We start from the raw sequence: 12,594 nt of genomic DNA on the forward strand, positions 1-12,594 counted from the left end.
AAAGATAAGGCTGACAGTGAAGGTATATGGTGATCCAGGAGAGACATAGTGGTGACCTAGACTAGACTGACACAGTTAGAGGAGGAAGGGATATTCTCAAAAACAGTAAGGAGGTAGGCAGGATCTGCAGGACTTGTTTGCATTTGGAAGATGAGGGGAGTGACAGTCAGGCATGATTTGTGCTTTCTGGCTTGGATGCCTGTGTGGGAGGTGGTTGTAATTTTAGAGAAAGAGAACACTGAGGAGGAACGGGCTTTGAAGGGAGAAGATGAATTCATCTGTGGACATGTTGAATTTGAAATACCCAGCAGGCAGTTGCATATATGTGTTTAATGTTCAAGAAATAGGAATGGACTGGAGGTTATGGTCAGTCCTCATCACTAAATAGAAGGATAATGGGGCAAAGAGAGATTCTAGGAACAAACCTTGACAAATACCAACAAAGAAGAAGTGACCAGAGAAGAAGTATAATAATAATAATAATAATAATAATAATAATAATAATAGTAAAAGCTAAAACATATATGACACTTACTATGTGCCAGGCACTGTATTATATGTTTTTACATATATTAGATCAATTTCATATTCTTGAGAGGTTGGTGCTACTATGATCCCTGATTTTACAGATGAAAAATATGTGAGCCCCAGAAAGGTTAAGTAACTTCGAGACTGTCACCAACCAATATATGGTAGGGCTGATTTAAAACCAGGCATTCTAGCTTCAGAGATTGTGGGCTTTTTCTGTATATTCTACTGGAAACCATGGGAGTGCACTGTCCAGAAACTCTAGGAAGAGAGGGAGTTATAAGCCTTATCATTGCTTAGAGGCCAAGGAATATTAAGGCTGAAAGTTGTCCCTTAGGTTTAGTGATATTTACCCTTTATGAGAACATGGGTTGCTGTTGTGACAGCCTGAGAAGGCAGACGGCAGTAGGCTGAGGACCTCCTAGGAGATGAGCATAAGAAGACAGTAAGTGTAGATGATGCTGTGTAGAGCTTTGTCTGGGAAGGTGAGGAGATAGGACTAGGAGAATTCTCAACTCCTCAGGATGGGAAAAATGTCACAGAAAGTATTTGATTTCAGGGCAGAGCAAAGAGGGGTTCTTTATGAGAGGAATGAAATTGGTTTGATGCCTATCAGAACTCTCCTGTTATATTATCTGAGAGTATTGACTGGCCCATTTATCTTATTCTAGCAATTGTTTTCTAGATGAAAGCAGGTATGGCCTAACATATTTATAAAGTAATACTTGGTTGTACATTATAGAATTTGTTTTTTTTTCTCCACATTAAAGTTTTTAGTTTATTAATCTGCTCGTGAAAAATCCAAAATGGACACAGGTAGCCTTTACTGCAGCACCTTTACTCCTTCGGCTGTGATCCAATCTCCAGCTCACTTTTTGCCAGCACCAACACTGGCCTTTGCAGTCCCCCTGACTTTCTTCATTCTGTACCTGCATTCCTTTGGTTGCTTTCTTGAGGTCTTTTTCTTCTCATATAGGCCATGTCTTGCAAGTCTATGTTTGGGTTCATTTTTCTTTGCATAATCCAGGGAGTCATAAATCATGCCAAAACCAGTTGTCTTGCCACCACCAAAATGAGTTCTGAATCCAAATACAAAGATGACATCCAGTGTGGTCTTGTACATTTTGGCTAGTTTTTCCTGAATTTCTGTCTTAGGCACTGTTGCCTTCCCGGGGTGAAGGACATCAATGACCATTTGTTTCCTCTGAAGTAGTCGGTTGGTCATGAACTTTCTAGTGCGGATAGTTACGGTGTCGTTCATGATGGCGGCCTCTCTTCAGACAGTCAGGGAGGAAAAGAGCGAATTTGTTGGTTTTTAAAAAAAATCTCTGCAGCTGGGTGCAGTGGCGTGTGCCTATAGTCTCAGCTACTTGGAAGGCAGAAGTAAAAGGATCCATTGTGCCCAGGAGTTTGAGGGCAGCCTGTGTAAAAAAGCAAGATCCTGAAGATCCTGTCTCTAAAAATAAACAGAAACAAACAAATAAACAAAACTCCACGGCCATACCATGATTAGTTGACTACCATTACCTCTCAGTCACCAGTCTTAAATTTGGATGCAAAACCTATGGCCAGAAACAAACAGATTTGTGACTTCTCTCTTGAGAATCTTGGGAACAAATACATTATAAATTTTAATCAGCCATAAATGGAGTGCTTTCACCCAGGACTTTTCCTTGTAATTTCAATCAGGTTTAATTTTGACCGTAAGCTTTTGTCTAGGTTGGTTGTATCACCATCTCTGTTATAACCTCCAAATTATTAAAAAGCTCTTCTGAAAGATGTTGTGGAAGGTTACAGCATGAAATGGCCTTTTTCTCTGTGGGAAGGTAGGGCTCAGGAAAATGTAACAAATGTCACAGTGGAACTATGCTGTGTCAAACCACAAGTGGTGCCTCCATACGAAGGTGGACTGAAATGTATCCTCTAAAATTCTGTGTAATTTCATGGGTGATATTCTTTTGTTTTTCTATTACTGAGAGCTGAGGTTACTGAGAACACTTTTACGTTGAATGTTAAAGTGTTGTGATTCTACACATTTTTTTTCTTCCCAATCCTAAATCCACAGCATGTGTTTGATGAGATTTTAAAACTTTTTAGAATAATTAAAAACAATAACTTCCCAATGAAGGAGAATGATTTATAAAATGATGCATTTAAATGTAAAGTTTGATTTAAGGTAAAGTGTTATTTAAAACAAGTTTATTTAAAGTTTTATTAAACTTATTTAAATGTAATTTATTGTTTTAATATCTTAATTTTGTTGTACTTCTAGTTTGTGTGTGTTGAAACATTTGCAGTATATTTGCATATTATTTGAAAGAAAATGTGTACCATAAATGGTGCCTTGCTATTATGGCTAAATTGCACATATTCATGAAAGAGTGTGAGATTGTCTGCTAATATCTCCAGAATCCCACTTAGTCATTAAAAATGGAAAGGGAATTAATGACAGAAAGATATAGTTAATGATTAAATGAAATTTAGTTACAAACACAGCAAAGGTATAAGCAAAAACAGCTAAAGCATCAATTTGGTACAGCTTTTTTTCCTTCGAAACAGACCTTGTAGATAATTATACTTGTTGAATCATTGGTCACATTGTACGTTTGTTCACATTACCTATAAAACATATTTCATGAAGTTAATTTCATGATTGATTTATTGCTGTTAATAAAAAGTGCTTGAATCTGCCCCTGTTAAAATAATTCAGTGAGTTTTTGCTTGAGAAAATTCATAGTGCATATTCTTTGTTGGATGAAAAACAGGGCAGTGACGCCAACTGAGAACATTTTTCTTTTCAGTTCTGGGACTGACTTTGAGAGAGAAGGAACATCTTGTGCTCTCATGGTGCACCGCTCACATCCTAAGGTTAGCATCTTTTCTGAGAGAGACAAACAGACATAGTTTTTCCAGTTTGGGCCTATTCTGACACGACTCTGCTGCTGAGTTTATAGGCTGATGAAAGGGTGCAGAGGGAACTCTGTAATTATACTCATACTTGAACATGGCTATATATCATGTTTTGGAAATTTCCTGTATTCAAATAAAATAACCAAGCTGGTCCTATGTTCTGTTTTGCCTGCGTGCCACTAAGTAAGAAAACATATGTTCCTTTCCTGCTTCAGCTGTTGTTTACTTTGTACAGAATTTTCTACTCCTTTGAAAATGACCATTTTTTCTGACTCTTATGCTTTGGTGAGAGTCTGAGAAAGGCTTTAAGAACTTTCTTGGTGGTTTAAGTTAAGCTTGAGAGAGAAAGTCATTGTTCTTCTCACTGTCCTCATATTTCCCTTTTTAGCTTCCTTATAAAGATGGGTAGTTATGACCTGCACTCTAGCTCAGTTTATCCCAACAGTCTTGAGCTACTTATTAACATTTATGTCTTCTCACTGATATTTTTATTTCAAATCATTATTCCTTCAACAAATATTTATTATCTGTTACATGCTAGCTATTGTGCTATAATTCTCACACGAAGATGAAAAGGATAAAGTATTTACATACAATCTTTTTGTATCCAGAAAGAACACCAACAAGTATGTTGAACACATTTTAATTAACTTAAGAATTTAAAAATAAATGTAAAACACGAATTCTCCATTATGACTATGTCAAATTAACCTATACTAATGAAAACGCCTTAGCAGTGGTCCCTTGTATTAATAGGTTCTCACGCTCCTATAAAGAACTGCCCAAGGCTGGATAATTTATAAAGGAAAGAGGTTTAATTGACTCATGGTTCCACATGGCTGAGGAGGCCTCAGTAAACTTACAATCATGGCAGAAGGGGAAGCAAACACATCCTTCTTCCCATGATGGTAGGAAGGGGAAGTGCTGAGCAAAGAGGGAAAAGTGCCTTATAAAACCATCAGATCTCATGAGAACTCACTCGCCATCATGAGAATAGCAGCATGGGGGTAACCGCCCCCATGATTCAATTACCTCCCACTGGGTCCCTCCCATGACATGTGGGGATTATGGGAACTACAATTCAAGATGAGATTTGGGTGGAGACACAGCCAAACCATATCATCCCTATAGTTTATCTTATTCTGTACCAGAGCTTCCCTTAGGTGTGGGAGAGCAGAGAGGGCAACGTAATGACAAAGATAAAATTTGTGTTGAAAGCCTACTGCTTGCATCTGCTTTGATTCACTTGATAAATCCTATTAGGTTGAGAAGTGCATAAAACTAGCAGGCTTCTGAACTATTTATGAACTTGTACTTAGACACACAAAAAAACTGAAAATAAGCACTGTATAAATTAGTTCCAATAGAAAGACATTATCATTCTGAACGGACACAGCACAATACACCTCTATGTGACTTCTTATACATGCAGATTCTCATTTTCAGGGATGCAGACACATATGTACACACACTCATATACAGCCACACATTCCTGTGTATTCTCTTTGCTGGCCCACCAACTGAACTTTCCTGAATTAGGTACATAAAATTCTACTAAATTAAAAGTCTGGAGAATATATGCCTCTGCCCATCTTTATCCCAGTGAGATTTAACTATTCCTGGCTTCATTGCTTGTGATATTTGTAACATTAGGTATAACTGCATTTGAAAATAATATAATAAGAGACTTTCTTAAGATATGATGGGTTTTCTCAAAAAGAGATACATTGACTAATTGATTTCATTTTTGGAAGGTAGAAATGAGGTTATCTGTGGAGACTAGAGGATAAGGTTATTCAGCAAGCTAGAGGATAAGGTTATTCAGTAAGCCTAGAGGAAGAAAGGCAAATTGTAACTCCAGATCTCTGCATAGGTATATGGCAGATGGCACAGTGGAGAACAAGGTGATAAGAACAGGCAGAGAAAGTCACACTGTCATCAGCCCCAAACTGGGATCTCTCATTGCTGCTGGCTTGGACCAAGCTCAAGACCTTGCCCTTAGTAAAAGGCTGCAGACAGTAAAGGCTGCACATATCTTACTTCTTAAAACACAATGATGCTTGCTTCCTTAAATAAAATTGTAATGTAGCAACACAGTTTAGTGTGTCTAGATTAAATGTAGTTTTAATCTCTGTAATAATAAAATATAAGAAAATGTAGAACCAAGCGATCAGTGAATTAAAAACCCATTAACCAGCTGACTGAGATGTGCTTAAATATATTTAACACATTCGTGGAGAAGGTTACCATACCAATAGAGTTTACAACATTTCATAAACTTTAAATAAATAATGATGTTTGTCTTAGTCTATTTTGTGCTTCTATAACGGAATACCACAGACCAGATAACTTATAAAGCACAGAAGTTTATTTTCTCACAGTTCTGGAGGTGGGGAGGTCCAAAAACAAGGTACCAGCATTTGAGGTCTGGTGAGGGCCTTCTTGCTGAGTCCTCACATAGAAGGTAGAAGGGTAAGCTAGCTGAATACTGTAGGAAGCCTCTTTTTTGTTTTTATTTTTATTTTACTTTAAGTTCTGGGATATGTGTGCTGAACGTGTAGGTTTGTTACATAGGTATACATGTGCCATGGTGGTTTGCTGCACCTATTAACCCATCATCTAGGTTTGAAGGCCCCTCATGCATTAGTATTTGTGCTAATGCTCTCCCTCCCTTGGTTCCCTTTGCTCCCCTCCCCCGACAGGCTGCATGTGTGATGTTCCCCTCCCTGTGTCCATGTATTCTCATTGTTCAGCTCGCACTTATGAGTGAGAAAATGCGGTGTTTGGTTTTCTGTTCCTTTGTTAGTTTGCTGAGGATGATGGTTTCCAGCTTCATCCATGTCTCTGCAAAGGACATGAACTCATCCTTTGTTATGGCTGCATAGTATTCCATGGTGTATATGTGCCACATTTTCTTTGTCCAGTCTATCATTGATGGGCATTTAGGTTTGTTTCAAGTCTTTACTACTGTAAATAGTGCTGCAGTAAACATACATGTGCATGTGTCTTTATAGTAGAATGATTTATATTCCTTTGGATATATGCCCAGTAATTAGATTGCTGGGTCACATGGTATTTCTGGTTCTAGATCCTTGAGGAATCGCCACAGTGTCTTCTACAATGGTTGAACTAATTTACATTTCCACCAACAGTGTAAAAGCATTCCTATTTCTCCACAGCCTTGCCAGCATCTATTGTTTCCTGACTTTTTAATAATCTGCATTCTGACTGGCATGAGATGCTATTTCATTATAGTTTTGATTTACATTTCTATGATGGCCAGTGATGGTGAGCCTTTTTTCATGTTTGTTGGCTGCATAAATGTCTTCTTTTGAGAAATGTCTGTTTGTATCCTTTGCCCATTTTTTGATGGGGTTGTTTGTTTCTTTCTTGTAAATTTGTTTAAGAAAACCTATTTTATAAGGGCTGTAATCTCATTCATGAGGAAGGAGTCCCCATGGCCTACTCATTTCTTTAAGGCCTCACCTTTTATTACTATCACACTGGCAACACCTAAAGTTTGGAGAATGCATTCAAACCATAGCAAGATTTTGTAAGAAGCTATTATTATTCTTATTCTTATTATTATTGAGCCAGTGTCTCACTCTGTCGCCCAGGCTGGTGTGTGGTGGTGTGATCTTGGCTCACTGCAACCTCCACCTCCTGGGTTCAGGCAATTCTCCTGCCTCAGCCTCCCAAGTAGCTGGGATTACAGGTGCCTACCACCATGCCCAGCTAATTTTTATTTTTTTATTATTTTTTTTTATTTTTAGTGGAGATGGGATTTCACAGGGTTGTCCAGGCTGGTCTCAAACTCCTGACCTCAGGTGATCTACCTGCCTTGGCCTCCCAAAGTGCTGGGATTATAGGCGTGAGCCACCACGCCCAGTCAGAAATAATATTTAGAATGTATAGTAGCACACTACTTAATTAAATAAGCATTATGTAGGATATTGAAATACGTTCAAAGACCTGTATTCGATACCAGAGTGAAAATTATAAATGTTTAAACATTTGCAAAAAAAAAAAAAAAAAAAAAAAAATAGCGCTGAAAGTAATTCAGGAGAAAGTGTCAGCTAGGACAAGACAGACATTTTACTGTGGCATGCTGGCTCTGACTGAAGAAAAAATTCATATTTTTAAAAAAATGAGATAAAAGTGAGATAATGTTTTTGGGGTGAGATAATCTGTGCTAAAAAATTTAAAGGTATCCCTGTTTGGTAAACTTCACTTGGAATATTCAAAGTCTCCAAGATTTGTAAAATTTAATGAAGTATTTGACTTCAGGCTGGGCACAGTGGCTTATACCTATAATCCCGGCATAAGGGGTTATATGCCTATAACCCCTTACCCACTTTGGGTGGGTAAGGCAGGGGGATTTCTTGAGCCCTGGAGTTCAAGACCAGCATGGGCAATATAGTGAGTCCTGTCTCTATATATAAAAAAAAAAGTTAGCTGGGTGTGATGGCACATGCCTGTAGTCACAGCTACTCTGGAGGCTGATGTGGGAGGATTGCTTGAGCCTGGGAGGTCGAGGCTGCAGTAAGCCATGATCACACCACTGTACTCCAGTCTGGGCAACAGAGCAAGCTGAATTACCTACAAATGAAATAAAAAGACTTACAGTTCTTGCGTATTACATGCATTCCTATTGCACAGATATAAAGAGGTTCTTAAAGTTGATTTAAGAATGCTGAAAGTAATATAACAAGAAACAAGACTGTTAAATACTTACACAGTATAGATTTAAAATCAAGTAATTGTGTGTATTTTCTGTACCACTGGACATATTTATACAATTGTTAGCATACACTGTGTGCTCCATTTTTCATTAGCAATTTTATCTCCCTACTGAATGCTAGACTTTTAGTTCTGTTATTTGTTATAGCTTAATTTGTTTCCCAACAGTGAAAAGAGATATGGACTTGTAGATTTTCAGCTATTTCATCTTAAAAAGCTAGTATAAACGGACTACATATGACTCCAAGGGTATATTACTTTAAAGGGAATTTGGGCTATTACTCAGCAGTCTGTAAGATATTCTTTTTCAGCATTTAGGGGGAGTTGGGAGAAGCTATGGCAAACCGTTTACTATCAAATTTCCTCTACACCACTGCTGCCCTGGCTCAGTCCTTTACCATCTCTCAGGGAAGCCATTGCAATTCCTTCCCTATTGGGTCTCCCCACAGTGTGAGTCATCAGACACACTGAAATCAGAGCAAATTTTCTAGAATAGATTAGATCACGTCTCCTCCTTGCTTACATGCATCCAGTAGGTACTTCCGCAAAGCCGGCATTTTAAAGCACATAGTCAAGTCACATAGTCTTGCCAGGCTCACCTCCTGCCCCTGTGAACCCAAGACCCTGTTTATTCCCCAAACAAGTCATGTTCTTTCGTGTATTTCCTTTTGACTGGAATGTTCTATAATTGTTAACCCCAGCTTCTGACTGGGTAAGGCACATACATTTTGCAATGTCGCTGCCTTTGTGAAGGTCTTCCTGGAGTTTTCCACACCCAACAAAAACATTGCTGTATTTTCTTGGTCCCAGTAGCTCTACAACATACCTTTATTATTAGCCCTTAACATTTGGTAATTTTGAAATGTCTACTTCCCTTTGACTGAGAAATTCTCAAGGGTAAGGCTGTTTTCTTCTTGCTGGTCTTCTGACGTGCTGCATGAACCAGTGAGTGCTCAGTGTAAGTTAGTTGACAAATGATTAAATTATGCTTAGAGTTTTTGCTTTATAAGCATTTAAATATTATTTTCTTTGTGTATAATGTATCTTATTTGATATTGACAAATATGTATTACTATTCTAAGTCATTTTAGCATTGTTTAAGGAAATAATTATGGTGACATGAATTAAGGGGTAATATTCTATTCCAAATTGTTTTTACTTAAGAACTGCTTTACATTGAAACTGCAACAAAAATAGGAATGTTCTAATGTAATTTTTATTTTAAAATTCAGATGCAGTCATATCTTTTTGACATCTATTAATTCCTAGGTCTAAGCTCATGCATTTTTATAATAAACACTCATAAATAGGACTGTATTTAGTAACATATTTGTTGATGATGTTAATTTACTAAATGAAATTTCAGAGGCAGTGTAGTATGGTGGTTAAGCAAGCTGGCTTTAGAGCTAAACTGGGTTTAAATATTGACTCCACTAATTACTGGTTGAATAACTTTTGAAAGCTACTCTGCCTCAATTTCTTTTCCTTTTAAATGGAGATAATAGTAGTGACCTTCCTTATAGGATTGTTTTGTGAATTAATTATTTCATGTAAAAGTGCCTGGGAACCCAGTAAAGTCAGTTAAGTACTAACTCTTATTATTATTGTTCCTATATTACTGTACTCTTTTCTTCCTCTATGATCTGTGAAATCCTGGTTACTTAATTATTGGTGTAGAGTGCTTTATTTATTTATTTTATTTTACTTTATTTTTTTGAGACGGAGTCTCACTCTGTTACCCAGGCTAGAGTGCAGTGGCGCCATCTCAGCTCACTGCAAGCTCCGCCTCCTATGTTCACGCCTTTCTCCGGCCTCAGACTCCCGAGTAGCTGGGACTACAGGCGTCCGCCTCCGTGCCCGGCTAATTTTTTGTGTTTTTTTAAATGTGTATTTTCCAGCACAAGTTGCAGCTTTAGTTGGAAGCTCATAGGTATAGAAGAAGATGAAATTAAATTTATAATGGAGAGAGACTTGGAAATTAGAAACTAAATTGAAATCTCTATTTCCTTTGTGTAAAAGTCTTTGTCTGAAACAGTAGGCAATTTAGAAGTCAATATGCACAAAGTGCAATGGCTCAAGTCTGAGAGCTTGTTCAGACTGTAAACTAAAAGAAAAATATTGAAATGGACAAGTTTAGCTGTGAAGAGCAAGTTTTATAGACTATGTGTATATGTGTCTCTGTGTGTGTATAAAGATAGTATTTTAGAACATACCTAGATTGCACCTAGATTGTAAGTAGAGGCAAGGAATTCATAGTGAAGAATTCCTGGATAGAGAACTAAGAAATCAGGGGGAAACAAGTTCATTAATAATGCTCTTTATGATCTAATTTATTCAATGGATTTTATGGATAATGTGAGTGTCTCATGATTATAGAGAAAGATATTCTTTTTGACCTGATTATTATGTGAGCAAAATGAACAGAAAATAATTTCTCAGAGGAAGGAGAGATGAGACTGAGTGAATGATACGATTAATATTTTCTCAGCTCTAATCATACCTCTGCTTATCTGTTACTGTTTTTATTGGATACCTCCTTCTAGTAATTATCAAAAGTAGTATAAGGGACCTGAAAACAGATTACAGATCTTTTTTTAAAAAAATTTTTTTCTGAGGCGGAGTTTCCCTTGCTCTTGTTGCCCAGGTTGGAGTGCAATGGTGCGATCTTGGCTTACTGCAACCTCCACCTCCTGGGTTCAAATGAATCTCCTGCCCCAGCCTCCCGAGTAGCTGGGATTACACACATGCGCCACCATGCCTGGCTAATTTTGTATTTTTTTTTTTTTTTTTTTTAGTAGAGAGGGGGTTTCTCCATGTTGGTCAGGCTGGTTTCAAACTCCTGACTACAGGTGATCCACCTGCCATTGCCTCCCAAAGTGTTGGGATTACAGACGTGAACCAGCACGATTGGCCTAAACTAGCTCTTATAATGTATAAAATTACATTATAAAAGCTCTTCTCTTAAACTCTGATGTTGATGTTGCTTCTCTAAAACCTTTGCTGGGAACTTTCCACCTCAAAGAGAAGCTGTACAGTTTTATTATACTATTTAGATTTGGTTAGTACCAGAGAATTATTAGTCTAATCCTGCATTCTAATGATGGCAAAGAAATAGTCCTGTGATATCCCACTTGAATTTCTTATAAGCAGATTATTTCTCTTTAGATTAAAATATTATTTTCACACAAATTTTCTCAATGTATATTTTCTTTAGTGGTTCAACTCTTAATTATTCTGAAATTAACTTTTGAGTTGTGTGCCTAATAAGTAATATACTGTTGAATAAAGTAGCAAAATAATTGTCGATAATGCTATTATTATATTGAATCTTCTTTCTAGACACTAAAGCCACAGAGACTATGACTGGGAACTTTGTATATCTTTAGTTTAATTCTTTTCTAATTATGGTCATCTCTGGAATTTCCAGGTTTTGGATAGACTGCTGTAAGAGTGATTATGATTTTGAATCTGATAGACCTGATTTAAACATTGATTCTGACACTTGCTTTTTGTATGATCTTGAATGGGTTAGTTCTTTAAGATGCTCAACATGATTTGGTGAGGTTTAAATGTGATTACCTACATAAAACACTTAGCTCAATGCCTGGCACAGATTGGCAAATACCATTTCTAATTAATGTAAGACTATGCCTTGCCTTACCTGCCATGAATTAACAATAGAAATAAAATGTGACCACATTTAGAGACTTCGAGATGACATAGATCTTGCTTCAAAGGGACTATAAGGAAGAGAGCAAAGAAAATGCTTACCTTTCATTACCAGCACTTCCTTTCCAGCATGTGTGATGATAAATGCTAATTTTTATTTATTTTTGAGACGGAGGCTCCCTCTATCACCCAGGCACCCAGGCTGGAGTGCAGTGGAGCAACCTCGGCTCACTGCAACCTCTGCCTCCCAGGTTCAAGTGATTCTCCTGCCTCAGCTCCAGAGTAGCTAGGACTATAGGCGCATGCCACCACACCCAGCTAATTTTTGTATTTTTAGTAGAGATGGGGTTTCACTATGTTGGCCAGGCTGGCCTTGAACTCCTGACCTCAGGTGATCCTCCTGCTTTGGCCTCCCAAAGTCCTGGGATTATAAGCGTGAATCTCCGCACCCGGCCTAATGCTAATTTTTAAAATGGATGATTTTCTTCCCTGAGATCTGAAAAGTAATACTTTTCTATTTCCTGGCATAAATATTTCAAATATGGAATGACTTTGATGAGCATATAAGCCACATTTATTAGCTTTAAAAACCCCAGGAAAGAGAATGGGGTTTCCATGGGCCCAAGGGCAGGTCAGTAATAAAATGCCATAGTAGCATGGGAGATAATCCTTTCTTGGTAAAAAACCATCTGAAACAAACAGCAAACCTCTGCTATTGCTGCCAAGTCTCAGAACTGGGCACTTAGT

General features: G+C 37.6%; 1 protein-coding gene and 1 pseudogene across 4 annotated transcripts in view; one reads left to right on the forward strand and one right to left on the reverse strand.

Annotated features, from left to right (window-relative positions):
• MAPK10 (mitogen-activated protein kinase 10) overlaps positions 1-12,594 on the forward strand; it is a 357,025-nt gene that overhangs the window by 27,367 nt on the left and 317,064 nt on the right. The gene's annotated exons all lie outside the window — the stretch shown is intronic.
• On the reverse strand, positions 1,289-1,823 carry LOC111530869 (annotated as a pseudogene). Its single transcript, XR_002728030.3, has one exon. The product of XR_002728030.3 is annotated as a 40S ribosomal protein S24 pseudogene (transcript).

Source organism: Piliocolobus tephrosceles, chromosome 3 (assembly GCF_002776525.5).
Source record: "Piliocolobus tephrosceles isolate RC106 chromosome 3, ASM277652v3, whole genome shotgun sequence".
In the NCBI taxonomy this organism is placed as follows: Eukaryota; Metazoa; Chordata; class Mammalia; order Primates; family Cercopithecidae; genus Piliocolobus; species Piliocolobus tephrosceles.